The sequence below is a fragment of the Lichenostomus cassidix genome, chromosome 2 (assembly GCF_008360975.1).
Source record: "Lichenostomus cassidix isolate B80296 chromosome 2, HeHo_3.0, whole genome shotgun sequence".
In the NCBI taxonomy this organism is placed as follows: domain Eukaryota; kingdom Metazoa; phylum Chordata; class Aves; order Passeriformes; family Meliphagidae; genus Lichenostomus; species Lichenostomus cassidix.
In genome coordinates, this window is record NC_139482.1 from 113,174,672 (window position 1) to 113,188,842 (window position 14,171).

The following is a 14,171-nucleotide window of genomic DNA, read 5'->3' on the forward strand; positions in this document are numbered from 1 at the left end:
CACTGGGAACAAGTATGCATAAAACCATGACATTTCAAATGGTACTAACATCCTTTGTTTTTATTTTTTATAAAGCACAGTGTATTTATTCTACTCTAACCCTTCTTCATATTAGTGCTTTTAGGGCAGAACTGATGAGTTTGTGCTATGTCTTCACAATTTACTATTGCACAGCAGTCTGTTATGGGTAATTCAACACCTCTTTGATTTTTCCAAATTATTCACATTATAGATAAGATTGTATTCTACTAGACTGCTGGAATCTGTCATGCATTTATGAAACTAAATTTTATTTTCACTAGTGCTTTGTTAGGAGAACGTGAATTTTAAACTCAGTGGAATACTTGATAATGGAATTAAGAATTAAGCAGGAAAGGAGGGAGAAAAAGGCAGATGTGGGATCTGTGCACCACTTCTCCAAGAAGAAAGGTACAAGATCAAGGTGCTTGCCCTGTAGAGGAAAAATGGAAACATGAGGTATTAACAGTGCACTTCCAAACAGAAACAGCTCATTTCACATGAACTTTTGGAATCCAAATTTCCTACCAAAAAAATCCCCAAGCCCAAGACAATACACATTTAATCAGATCTTTCCTGTTTGTATAAGCTTTTCATTGCAAAAAAGGTTGTTGTGTGGTTTGTTTTTTATTGTTACTTTTTATGTAACAATATAATACTTTTTATTGTTAGTTATTATGAAATACCTTTACGTAAGTTGGGGGAGGGGAGAAAACATTTATCAATATTTTTCTAAGAGAACTTGAGGAAATCCTTACTGTCTCACTCTACAAGACTTTTAGACACTTGTCTAATACTTAGTATTTACATTGACGATACAATTCAAAGACCAGAAACCATTGCCCACTGCTTTTCAGATGCCCAGGGACATCTGGGACTGATTAAGAAATGGGACAGATTATGGTCTCACTGCTTCCACGGACTGAGTCTTCTAGAGGATCAAGGTAGTGACCTGTGTGCTGGAGGCAGAGCATCGAGACAGGACTGCAGCACACACCAGAGTGAAGGGATTGTGCCAGCTGTACATCACCCTGAGTGGCAGGCCTGTACATCAGCACTAAAGATCTGTAAGTCCTATTGACATTAATCAGGTTCTCCTCACAAACCCAGCAGGGTGTGAGCTGCATTGAGCTATTTTCAGCTGTTTGGATGCCCTGTTGGTAGTCCTCGCCAGCTCCTGAGTCCACTCCAGCTCACAGTTAGGCTGTATTGGAAGACTGTAGGAAAGTGTACAGAGGTGCTTTGAGTGTCTTGCATCTTGTAACACTTTGACTGTTTCTCAAACTTGATCCATTATCAAAACATTTTTATATGAAAACCTTAAATGCTTTTCATTTGAAATTCTGCCTTTGAAATCTCCATGACCTGAACTTGCCCATATGACACCTTAACTGGAGTTCTTGTAGAGCTTTTCAGCTACATCCTCTGGCTGTTATGTCCATGCATTCATATTTCCTGTTTTGCTGACCTGAGAGTTTTTTTATTTCATTTTTCACCAGGCTAGTAAATCATTCTTAAAAGAAAAGAAACATTGAAAGATAGGCTTATTTGTTCTTTATTTCTCCCAACCAAGCTTCCAATGGACCTTAGAAGTTGCTTACTTTTTGGAGTTCAAAATGTTTTTTAGACTGTGCGTGGAACAGGACAGCGTTTTTTGCCCTGCAGACTAACAGGGTTTTATCTAGCTGTCACTTTTAGAGGAGGAGGCTCGCTCCCCATCATCGAGTTCGCTCTGGGGCACTCGCTCTTCTGAGGCAGCCCGGCGGGGGCAGACCCCCGACACCCCTCCGCATCCCTGCCCCACCTCGGCCCGGCACACCTTCCCTCCCCCGGCGCGGCGCTCCCTGCTCCAGCCGGAGGAGCTGCGCCCGCCGGGAGCCGCCGAGAGCCTCCGGCCCGGGGCCACCCCCGCTGTCCCCCTCTCCCCGCTGTCCCCCGCATGCAAATGTTCCCCGGCAGCAGGAAGTAACCGGGCTGCGAACCAACCGCGGGCCGGGCGAGGCTGCAGCTCCGGCCGCCCCCTCCCCGGCCGGCGGGGCAGCAGCGCCGCGCCCCGCCCGCGCAGCGAGAGCAGCGCTCCGGCCCCGCCGCTCGGCGCCCGGGACACCCGCTCCGCGCTCCGTGCGCTCCGCTCCGCCTGCGCACCCGGCAAAGTAAGTGCCTTCTCCCGGCCGCGGCGGGGCCGGCGGTCCCGGCTCGCCCCGCTTCTCCCCCGCCGTGCCCCGGGGTGCCTGGCCGCGCTGCCTCCGCTCCCCCGCCCCGGCGCGGTGCGGTGCGCCGAGACCGAGCGCTTTCCGGGCGGCTTTCCCTCGCTTCTGCCCCCGCGGGGAGGTGCCGCCGCCGCCCGACCTTCTCGGTAGGACTGGATGGGGTCTTAAGGGAAATTACCGCGTTTGGGATAAAATTATCCTTCCCAAGAGCATGATTTATTTCATACCCCTTTACCTGTCTTCTGCTGCGATCCGGAGGGCTCGGGTGCCTTGTGGCTGTTTTGTGCCGGGGAGCGTGTGAGATTAGCTGGTTAAAGTCTGCAGTCGGCGTTTCAAGCCAAAACGATAGCCTTGACTGAGGTGAGGTGATGTGATCTCTGGGTATCCCTTCTTACACTGCTAGGAGAGTAATTTCTGGTGCGTTTTTCAGGTTAAAGCTTCTTCCTCTTAACTGTATGTTCCAATGTGCTTGGAATTAAAAGGAAGGTGAGAAAATGAGATTGTGATATTTGGTGTACAGTGTTTCTTGCTGACTATTATAGTGGTACTGTATGCCTAAGGAATGGTCTTGAAGGGTTTTCTCCTTACAATTTTAGTTTACGGGCTAATGCTGTACCTTCACTAAAGCAGTTAAGAGTTTCTGTTGAAGTTGCATCTTTCAAGTGTTTGCAGTGAATGGGCTAGCGAAAACTCCTCTCGCTGCCTTGCTCCCCTCTGTTGGCACTAAGACCAAGGGGATTAACACTTAAAACTTGTTTAGCCAGATCATATTCCTGTGGATATACATAGGGAGAACAAAGCTGGTTTCATCTGAAACCGCTAATCAATATCCCATCTCCTGCCTTTCATTCCCACCTTTGAAGAAAGAGAAACACTCTAACCAATCTTAATGTATTTTAGGACATTGTCATACAAATGGAAAATTAAAAATTTTAAGCTTGATCCCATCAAGTACCTATAAGACTATTGCAATTCAGAAATCGTAATGCTAGTTAAAGTATCTGTAAAGTACAAGTGCCACGTAGATAAGTCTGCACTCATCACAGTATCACTATAGAGTTAAAACAAAAAGCAGAAGATTTGTGTTGAGAAATTGCAAAGCTATGTTGGGAAAATGTAGCTCAGTTTTACCAAAAGGATAGTCAAATTGTGTTTGTGTGGATTGTTTCCAACCCAATATTGAGGGCAGAATGGGTGTTATCTTTTTAATACGCACTATCAACAGTACTGAAAGTGTGGATGACAAAAAAAATCAAATAGTTTTCTCTGAAAAAGTAGCAACAGGCTAGAAATCAGTTTGATACTGTTAATAGGATGTTACGAAATCTTGGACAAGGTTGAAATTAATGAACTCTGAGATCAAAAGATGTCTCATTCTGTGGATCTCTTCTGAGATTTAAGGCTTTTTTCTTTATCTGTTTCAACTTCATGAGCTACAGACTAGTTAGGAAAGAATCCTTGATTTAATAACATAAAAATCTATTTTCATTGTGTGCTATTGAAATGTATTTTTTTAACCTTGATGACACAGAATGATCATCTTTGTACAGTAGCTGACTGACTTGAAGTTATTCTGCTTTTCTCTATTTTTGAGTAAATATGGGGGTTTTCCTACAGAAATATACAGAAGACATGGCTTTCTTTTTAAGCCCCTTGACCAGTGGAGTTGTGCAATGACTCTTTCTGACAAGGCAATCAATTGTGAAACTTTCCAATACAAAGTTAAAGTCTGTTGCCTTTAAGTTGTTTAAAGCTATGGGGTTTAATGTTACCCTTCCAAGAGAGTTTCCATAAATCTGAGGTTATTCCTTGCAGGTATTTATGAATAGATCAGTATTTATGAATGTATAAGGAACTATTTCATAGTACATCCCCCCCCCCCCCCCCATTTATCTGTGTAATTGAAATGACCTCTCTTCCTATGGCCTTTTTGACTCTGGGAAGCTAAATGGCATCACAGAACAGCAAGTGTTGCAGGAAACAATTCCTGTAACAGGCAATGAAAACAAGTCCAAGGTCCTCTTGGCTCAGCTTAGTACCTGTTCTTCAATGGGATGTCTCACCAAACCAGAGAGGCTACATCTGGCCCTTCTTGTGAAGTGCATTAGGGAGCAACATGGACATCTCTGTAGTGGTTCAGGAACATTTAAGAATTGACATATTTAATCTCAGATGTGATTCCATTTCTGTCACAAAAATGAGATGTTTGCCCACCTATACTCTGCACATTATTTTGAATCTTAATGGGAATCTTTGAGGTTTCAGGATGAACACTTGTTAATCATGAGACAGTTTTTATTTTCTTCGAAGGGCTAGGTGATCTGGGAAGGAGATGAGGTCTGTCCTCCTTTCTATATGTGTATATCCTGAGTGACTGAGCAACTTTATTCTTCGGTCCAGAGAGTTATAAAGCCATTTTTACTCTTGGAGTTCAGGGAGCTGTTTGCAAAACCGAGTGAACATGGAAGACCAGAATATGGGGAATAACTAACTAACTTACTTAACTAACTAATTAATGGGGTGAGCATTAGGTATAGACTAGGATTCCTATCACTCTGCCATGGTAGCATGGCTGTACACAGAGGTGGATGTCCGCAGCCACAGAGATCCCAGAAGGATATGAGCTGTCATGTGCTAATGCAAGGGATGGGAGGAGAATATGTGGGCCAGGAATCCTGAGGGGGGTTGTGTGAGCTTTACATGCAGGGAGTGACACTTCCTTTTGAAGCTATGGAGCTGAGTGTGTAAATAACTACACCAAACCATGTGACTCTGTTAAGCAGTATTTATTATAATTTTGCCTTGTAGGATTTCCATCTCTAAGCAAAAGGGCTTCATTCTGTATAAAAAACAGTTGTCCAGCTGAAAATTAGGATTTTTCTCCTGTTGATCATATTCCGACTTCCTATTTCTCCTGTTTATCTCTGTCCCCTCTTTAATAAAAGTGCAGGAATGCTAAAGATGGTGTAATAAGTAAGGCTCCCAGACTTGCTAAACCATACCACAGGAAACCATAGATAAAAAAAGTAAAATTGCATTTGTATGAAAACAGTCCTTAGTGACGCGGAGAGAAGGAGTCTGCCACCCTGTAAACAGTAATGGTGCCTTCTCAAAGAAATCAGCCTGTACTAATAAAAGACAAACGCAGTGTAACTGTCCTTAGTGTGACTGTTCCTAGTTTAAACTTCATTGTCCTTCAGGGAAGGATGGAAAGGTCTGTGCTTTCATATTTATTTTTGCCTGATTCAGATACATTTCCTGTTGACATTGTCATTAAATGCTGTAATTTCCGAGACTGAATTATTCACATTTGAGTTCAGCATCTTTCCTGAAAAATGTGGGTTCATGGAATAAAATGCAAAGGCAGAACTCATAATGTGCTGGAAGTATTTCCTCCACATATTTATGAGATACTTGTGTTCATTTTGTGCCTGAAAGAGCTACTCATAGAGGTAAATAGATTGGTTACTTTTGTCAGTCAAACATCAGAAGAGACATGATATTTTGACAGTAACATTTTGCTGGGGAGAAAGAAGGAGGACACTAGGCAAAGGTGGAGGGGTAATGGGTAGATGTCATTTATCTGGGGGTTAAAAGGGTAGACTAGTACCGCTCAGGCCAGCATTTGCTCTGCCTTAGGTCAGCATTGCATATCTTTTTCAAACTGCTGGCATCTTAAGTATCTACAATTGGTTCCTGTGTTTGCACAGCACACTGTCTTACATCTTCAGTTCAAAGGACTCAAATGATAAACAGTCCGAACAAAGTGTCCTTCTTCCTCTATGGTCTGTGCTGCATGTTGCAGGAGGTTACCTCTTCCTGTGGTTGATATATTGTAGAATTTCTTGCTTTAATTTGCAAAGGCCGTGTGTGATAGGAAATAGCGCAATCTTGACTGGAACACAAGATAGTTCACCAAAGGCGCTGAAATGTGGAATGCAGCTACTTTTCTGGAATGGCACTTTTTGCAGTTTTCTCTATTTTAGAGGGCTGCTCTAGTATGGAAATGATAAAATTTTGAAGGGAATGGATTCCCTCTGGGATGTGCTTTTAACTTCTTTGTTGGTTTAACAAAAGCTGTTTCAGGAAGTTCATAAAAAAAAGCATAATCTGTTAAGCGGGCTTTCTGATGTGGTATCTAAAATATATTGCTTTTTTTTCATGTTTCCTTTATTAGTTTGCACAGATAGGTGTATACAAACCTATTTAATTTTTTTTTTATGAAATCTTATTAAAGTTTTATCTTAGGATTAAACTGAACCAATATGGTATCACAGGAATTAGTACAGAAGTATATCTGGCTGCTAAGCAGGTTTCTCTTTCCATGTATGGCTGTACTAGGGGCTTGGAACAAAATTATACCAGAAGTTGTAGAATATGTTTGAGTGAATTCCTAAGTAATAATAACAACACATTTATAAATTAATAGGTCTGACCTGTGACTAAGTTCTACTGTAGTCAGACAAAGACAATATTTTCTGGTAGTATCAACTGAATAGGGAGAGATCTGAATAGTAGCGCATGTACTGAAATTGCCTGCTCAAGTATCTCTTGCCAGAATCATGAGGTTTGTATTCATCAGATCCAGTGGACAGAAACTGATTTTCTCCAGGGCTGCCCTAGCCTTACCATGTGTTTTGATGGATTTTTAAAACCCTTCAGTAAGTACTAAATTCCCTGGAGAGCTGTGATCCAGGTGTGAGTGGGCAAGAACTGGAGAACCAGGGTTAAGTGACACCAGGCTGGTGTCACTGTCATTGAGGAAGTGAAAGTTTTTGGTAAACAAACAGGAAGGGGATGGGCAGGAGAAAGAGGAAATCCTATATTGGATGTTCTGTGTTCAACTTGTTCAAAATACGTTGCAAGAGTCATTTGAATGTGCCGTTGTGGGGTAGCAGAATGTGCAAATGACATTCAAAGTACATTTTTGTAACTCCAGACTCACCATTGCAAAAGATGTGCTAAACTGTGCAAAGGCTGGAGGGAAGCATTGCAGGCCATGAGGAAAACTTGCCTTCTAAGCAACTCTGCTGCTGTATTGCTGGTGTGGCACTTTGTCTTCCTTTTTCTGTCCAACTGCATTTGCATTGGCTTCAAGAACGATTGCAGTGACTGTCCTGGCACCAGTGGAGAAGCACCAAGTCATACCAAGGTGAATTCTAAGCCCATTTCTCTTGGGATGTAGATGGGCTGATTGATGGTTTCTGCTATGCAGGCAGTAGACAGCAGTGCTCCCAGTATGCCTGACAAGGAGAGCTTGCCTCTTCTCAAAATCTGCTAAATTTCCTTGGGAGCAGTTCCCCAAACTCTGCCATAATGCTTACCAGTGTTTCCAAAAGAGTCATTGACCCACACTGCTTCAAATGTCTTTGTTAGTAATAATGTGCTGTTTGTCTGGGGCTTTTTCTCCCCAGTTTCCTGGAAAAATCCATGTTTCAGTCTTTACCCTGCTGTAAGAGTACTCCTTAACATGATCTCCTTTCTTTATTTTCCATCATTCTTTTTTTTTTTTTTTGCCAACATCATTCTGCTGTTTCTTTCTCTCCAGCTTTGTCTTCGGGACTGTCAGTGGTATAAACTGTTTATTTTGTCACTTGATTAAGATGTCTGCAGCAAATTTTCCCCTTCCAGCAGAGTAAGCCTTAGCACCTTTCATAATCCAATTTTCGTTTATAAACTACTTGTGCCATCTTATCAGGGAATACTCATCCGGAAATATGTACCCTCAGCCTCTTGAAGAGATATGGAGTCCAGTGAAGTACAAGCCTGGCAATACTGACATGGTCTTCAAAGTGTTTTACAGCTGTGCCTTGTTTAAGGGCAGCCTTGTGCTCCTGTAGGCGGTCAGCAAGACCCTTCTATGTAGAGTACAGTTTATGTGTAGGTGTAATTGATCTTTAGAGACAGCTGACTGCTGTTTGACACATCTGATTTAAAACTGTGACCTCAAACTGACTTAAAACAGATTTCTATCTTGAAAATAGTCGGCATGGATTGTCCACTGCCCCTTTGTCTGCCCTTCTGTGATGCTGCTTTGACCTTCTCTGGTCAAGTTTCACTTGTGTTGCATGCAGTTTTTTGTGTGCTGGGTAGTAATGCTTGTAAAAGGTTTTTGAGTCAGCGTTGACCCTCCTTGTAAACACCTCTGGTTCAGGGAAACAGAGAGTGGACTTACCAGTATGTGTGCTGGCTTGTGGAGAAGAAACCAAGGCTTGGTGTTGTGGGGATGTGGTGATGAGACAACAGCTCTTGCTCCAGGATTTCTGTTCTGTGGTCATTGGTGTTGGTGTGCCCCATGCACTGACCCCACAGAAAGTGAAACTTGAAAAATTTAGCTTTGAGAAGGCAGTGCAAGTTTAGAAGAACCGAATTCAATGGAGCTGGCACCAGCAGAAAAGAGTTTGGGCTGGTAGAGTGAACAAGTGGGAGAAAAGTGCTTCAGGTAAGATACTTCTGCTCTTAATGGAACATTTAGGCAAGGCTACAAGTGTCAAAAATGCATTTGAGTAGCTTATTCAAATCACATGTATTGGACTAGGTTTAGATGACTGAAAGAACCTTTTCCCTACTCCTGCAATAAAAGCAGGTGGTTTGTATGGTATGACACACGAAAGTAATTTCTCCTTTGAGCACATAATAAATATGTTTTTTTTACATGTTCTGTATCTTGCCTTTCTGATTGAGATTATATGCCTTTCTAGGGACTAAAATTGTCTTTACCCAATTAGTTATTATCCTTTGCATTCTTATTTGATTGTTTTTCCTCGTTTTGTCTCTTTGCTTCTGCAGTCTACCTGCTTCATTTGTTTCTCAGTATCAACCCCAATTCTGATTTCTTAGGGTTTTTTCCTCCTCTCCTACACGTTTTCTCATATGGTTTGCATTGTCCCGAGAACTTCCCATGCTTGACCAAACAATGAAGAAGTCTTACTGCTTTCTAAAGCATCTTCTGCACACAACACTTAATACTGTGGAATTCAAATGCAAGTTGTGGACTCATTACTGTTCTCCTGAATCAGACTTGGATAACCATTGTGAACACTGATTTGGTTTTAGTTCTTGCTTTTGAAAGTTAGCTGCGTGGGCCGTGAGTGCTGAAGTCACATTTCAGCAGTGGGGCTTTTCACAATCTGAGGCAGTTTTTCCAGGAATGTTCTGCATGTGAGCTGTGTACTTAATACGTGAAGTTACAAAGTTTATAAACTTTAATGAGCACCAGTATGGTTGTAATATTAGTGCTGTGACATCCTTGCAGTCTGCAGTATGAATGTGAAAAGAATTATTGTCATGGACCCCCAGTTTACCGTGAGTCTAAATGTGCTAAAATTATCATGAGTACTGGCCTACTTTTGAAGGTCTGTGTCCTGCCCTTTGTGCAGAATGTCCTGGTGTGAGTCTCCTGAATTCAAACTCCTGCAAGCTGTGTGCTGTCACTTACAGGATCAGAGCCTGGTTCAGTGAAACTTGCTATGATTGTAACTGCTAGGTCTTCATCTGCTATCAATTGACCATAAAGCAGAACTAGAAACAACATAAAGTTCTAAGTGCTACACAATTTAGTAATGATATATTGTGAATACAAAAATGTAGGTTGTTTTTAGAGCGAGAAAACAAGAAATGTCAAGGCAAAGTTAAAATAGTGGCAGAGGTCAAAGTATTAATCAGCTTTTGAAAATGAAATAAATTAGCATACTGACCAAATGCGACATGCGTCTTCAAATCAGTTCCCTAGTCAGATCTTCCGTTTTATATAGAATAATTTCTCTCAAATACAAAAGAACTAGAATCAAGTTAATATACTTGCATAGCTGCTGTCCTGGTAATGTGGGAAAGTGCTCATTCTTGCCCTTGAGAAAGATTATCTGCAAAGACATACCTGTGTTTAAAATCTGAGGTCTCCAGCTCTTCCTTAGAACCTTTGAAGCAGGAACAGTCAAGTGAGCTGTCACACCAGGTACTCACAACCTTTCCTTAGAAGAGAGCTTCCAGATGCTCACTCTAACTCCTCTATGAAAATGGAAAGCATGTAAAATATTTCTAATTTTGGTTAACTTTAGAGAAACTTCTTACTCATGTTCATGTGTGCAACAAATGCGAAAAACACTTTTAGAAACTTGGACGTGAATTCTTATTCATTTGGTGACATATTTCCTTCAGTGAAGTATTTCCTTTTGCAGTCTTACTGCCACCCCAGCTTGAGCATGTAGTTTCACAAGCCTTTAGTTAGACCATGCTTCTCTCTTTACACGACAGGCGTTCAGACCCAAACTGCTGACATTTTGCAGCCCCTCAGGATATGTGTGGTAGACTTAGGAGAAGTGTATTTGTATCTATTAAAAAACCTCTAATCTCAAGGACTTAACCTAAAAACCTCCAAAAATTGCTAATCATAGAGCTCTTTTAATTCTATTTTTCATGTTTGCAACACACTGCTAGTTTGGATGATATCCTTTGTGCCACTAAATGTGTGCCAAATTGCAACAGTTGCTTGAAACAGTTTACTTAGCTCAGTGAGAAACCAACTGGTGCATTACTAGTTTAGATTCATGCCCTTGATGGAATATAATTAACACAGAGTTAAAATTAAGTAAAATAAATGAGTTATAAATAGGCTTCTGTGAAGTGCCAGAACCTGGAGGATGTTCTTACATCCTTAAAGTTAAGGAAGATTCTGCTACTTAACATCAGTCAGAACAAGACAAGGTGGTTCCTCCTGTGGATACTTTAACAGTTAGTGCTGAATGCTGGTCTAGTATCCCTGTAAAGATTAAGCACCACACAATTTAGTTTCTGCCAGTGTAATTTAATGGCACCGGATTTGACACCACTTTTTTTTTCTTCTTTTTTTTGAGAACTCTTGCAATTTCCTCTTGCAGCTTAACAAAACTTGTCCGATGTTTGCAAACTTCCAGGGGGAACTGGACTCTGAGTGTTAGCTCACATCAGCATGAATGATTTAACCCCAAATTTTTATCTGAGCGTAGAATTCATTCTGGAATCTGTATGACATACCCCAGTACAATGTGCTGTGTTTCAGGAGAGTTCTTCTGTGTATATCCAATGCTGAACAGCTAATGAAACACAATACAATCTGCTGGAGAAGTAACTTTTTTTTACAATTTAGATGTATGCTGGTGTTTGAAGATATTGAAAAAAACAATCTGTTTCTCTCTTGTGAAATTCAGTGCTCAAGACATAATATGATGTTGTTATAACAAGAGTGCTATGTTTTACTTGAAAGTTTAGTCATGAGTACATATCAGCATCCAAACGTGGAGTTCACAGCAGATAAAGAAGCCCTCTGACCAATGAAGCAGAATGGCAAATGCAGCATGGGGCAAAATTATATGAGTTACACAGTGACAAGGCTATTACAGTTAGGATCCATTGGCACAGAATGCATTCTGCCCTGATTTAGCTGTAACTATCTTAATCCATGTTGAAAGTGGACTGTAGAATGCACAAAAGCAGGTAAGGTTTATAAAAATTGATTTATTCCCTGGGGATATAGTTACATGACTTTGAAAGAACAAAAGCTAATATGCACTAATGTTCTGTTCCCCGTTTCTCTTTTCCACTGAAAACAAGATAAACCCAAAGGAGAAGTGGCATACTTTCTATGAGACCACCCTCAAATCCTCATCAGGGCTTGCTGGCTGTGGATATCTGTCATCCATCATGTCTTTAGTGGCATGTTGAGGGATTTGGCCAGGCTGGATTGGTAGCTTGAGGACAGTTGTGTGAGGTTCAAGACCAAATACCGAGTGCTGCCCTTGGGTCACAACAACCCCACACAGCTCTACAGGCTGGGGGCAGAGAGGCTGGAAAGTGGCCTGGCAGAAAAGGACCTGGGGTTGCTGGTCAGCAGTGGCTAAACATGAGCCAGCTGTGCCCAGGTGGCCAAGAAGACCAATGGCACCCTGGTCTGTCTCAGAAACAGTGTGGCCAGCAGGACCAGGGCAGTGCTTGTCCCTCTGTGCTCAGCACTGCTGAGGACACACCTCGATTGCTGTGTTCAGTTTTGGGCCCCTCACTGCAAGAAGGACATTGATCCTGTCGAGAAAGGGCAGCAGAGCTGGTCTGGATCACAAGTCTCATGAGGAGTGGCTGAGGGAGCTGGGGCTGTTTAGTCTGGAGAAAAGGAGTCTCAGAGGAGACCTTATCACTCTCTCCAGCTCCCTGAAAGGAAGTTGTATCCTGGTAGGGGTTGATCTGCCAAGCAACAAGCGACAGGACAAAAGGAAACTGCTTCAAGTTGTGCCAGGGGAGGTTTAGATTGGATATTAGGAATGACTTCTTTACTGAATGTGTGGTCATGCATTAGAACAAGCTGCCCAGGGTAGGATCTCCATCCCTGGAAGCCGTAAAAATGCCTTTCTAAATGTAGCAGTTGGGGATACAGCTTGGGCTTGATGATCTTAGAGGTCTTTTCCAACCTTAACAATTCTGTGATTTTTTGTTGTGATAATTTTGTGATCTTCATGATCTTTGCATTCTATTTACAGTATAGCAATTGGTCTGAATTACAGGCACACTTCAAAGCAAGAAATCACATCTGCAAAATATTCTTTATTGCCAAGTACATCTTTAACTAGTTGAAGACCAAACTCATAAATCACTATCCTCCCCCCTTAGTCATAGCAGCTATTAATGATTTGCTTCAACAAATATCCTGTCAATACATTTGTCCAGGCATGTGGAAGTTGAGCACTAGGCTGCCTTACTTGAAGGGGACAAAGGTTTCAAGTATCAGCTGCTACCTGCAAATATACCTTCCTTTGCACCTTCTGCAGAAGGCAGAGTACCACATTACAGCTGTAGAGCTCATTGGGATGCAGCCTGGTGATCGTTCCCCAAAATCATTATAAGTTAGAAAGTTGTGCACTTTGTCCCTTGCTGTCCTCTGAGGCTCAGTGGAAACAGGGAGAAGGTCTCATGTCTCTTTCATGTGTCATGAGTCCAGGCATGGGGCACTGCACAGTAGCTCATGCAGGGCCACTTGTTACTCAGGTGATTTGTGTGGCTGTGCCTCTGCTTTCAAATGCATCCATCAGCATATTGAAATCAACTCCTGAGTAGAGCCACTGTGGGCATGAACCAGACCTCTTGCACTGACACAGAAGGTCTGGTTGCACATCTCTCAACTGCACCTTGTTTTGGGAGGCAAAGTGTTTGTGAAGGAGAAGGGGAGGGTGAATAGCCAGGTAAATACTGTTGGGAGTGAGGAAGGATAGTTCCCAGATCTGTGTTCTCCAAAGAAACTGTGGGAAGCTTGCCCTATCCTTCCATCATATCACTTATGAGGATGAAGACCTTTGGGTTACTCCTGGATCTCACTCCAACAACTTGTTGTTTTTAAGGGTAGTTTCTCATCTTCCTATGCCACAGTTATTGCTCTAAGCACTAAAAAAGAGTGGCAAAGGATCCTTATCCTAGTGGTAGACATGGACATACATAAAGTGCAGGGCAAATATAGACAACTGAAAATTTAGTACACTGCCGTTATTGGCCAAAATCATCAATTTAAAGCTGAAAAAAATTGTATGTGAGTCATAGATACACTCAGTTTGGAAAGTAGATGTAGTCCTTGGGGTTTTCTAGCTGGACTGGGACACTGCCTAATAGTTAGGAAGAATGTTGATCCTTTTCAGTGTCGTGGTTTGGCCAAATTTTCATTTGGAAATGGAGATTTGGTTGTATGAAGCTGCTGTTTGTCATTACCGAGGGTTTTTACCCGTCAAGAAAATGACATTTTTACTTATAGTTTGCATTACACTTTTAAGTCTTTAAAGTATTTTGGGAAACTTCACTTTAAGTTGGTTAACATGTTGGCACGGTTTTTCTGTTCCATGTCATATGACCCTTTTGAAGAATTTTATAGAAGTATTTATTCTGTTATGTCAAATTAAGATGTTATTTGACCTTTTCCCCTATCTTCAAAAG

The 14,171-nt window shown here is 41.9% G+C and overlaps 1 protein-coding gene across 5 annotated transcripts in view; it reads left to right on the top strand.

The window, feature by feature from the left end:
* Window positions 1–2,020: 2,020 nt before the first annotated feature.
* LYN (LYN proto-oncogene, Src family tyrosine kinase) overlaps window positions 2,021–14,171 on the top strand; it is a 49,325-nt gene continuing 37,174 nt past the window's right edge. For 2 of the 5 annotated variants that reach the window (XM_085052860.1, XM_085052863.1), the window contains exon 1: window positions 2,021–2,171. The gene's annotated coding sequence lies outside the window, so the exon portion shown is untranslated. Of the gene's footprint in view, window positions 2,172–2,474; window positions 2,589–7,360; window positions 7,381–14,171 lie in introns of those variants that run through there. The other 3 variants (XM_085052861.1, XM_085052862.1, XM_085052864.1) reach the window with 3 other exon arrangements.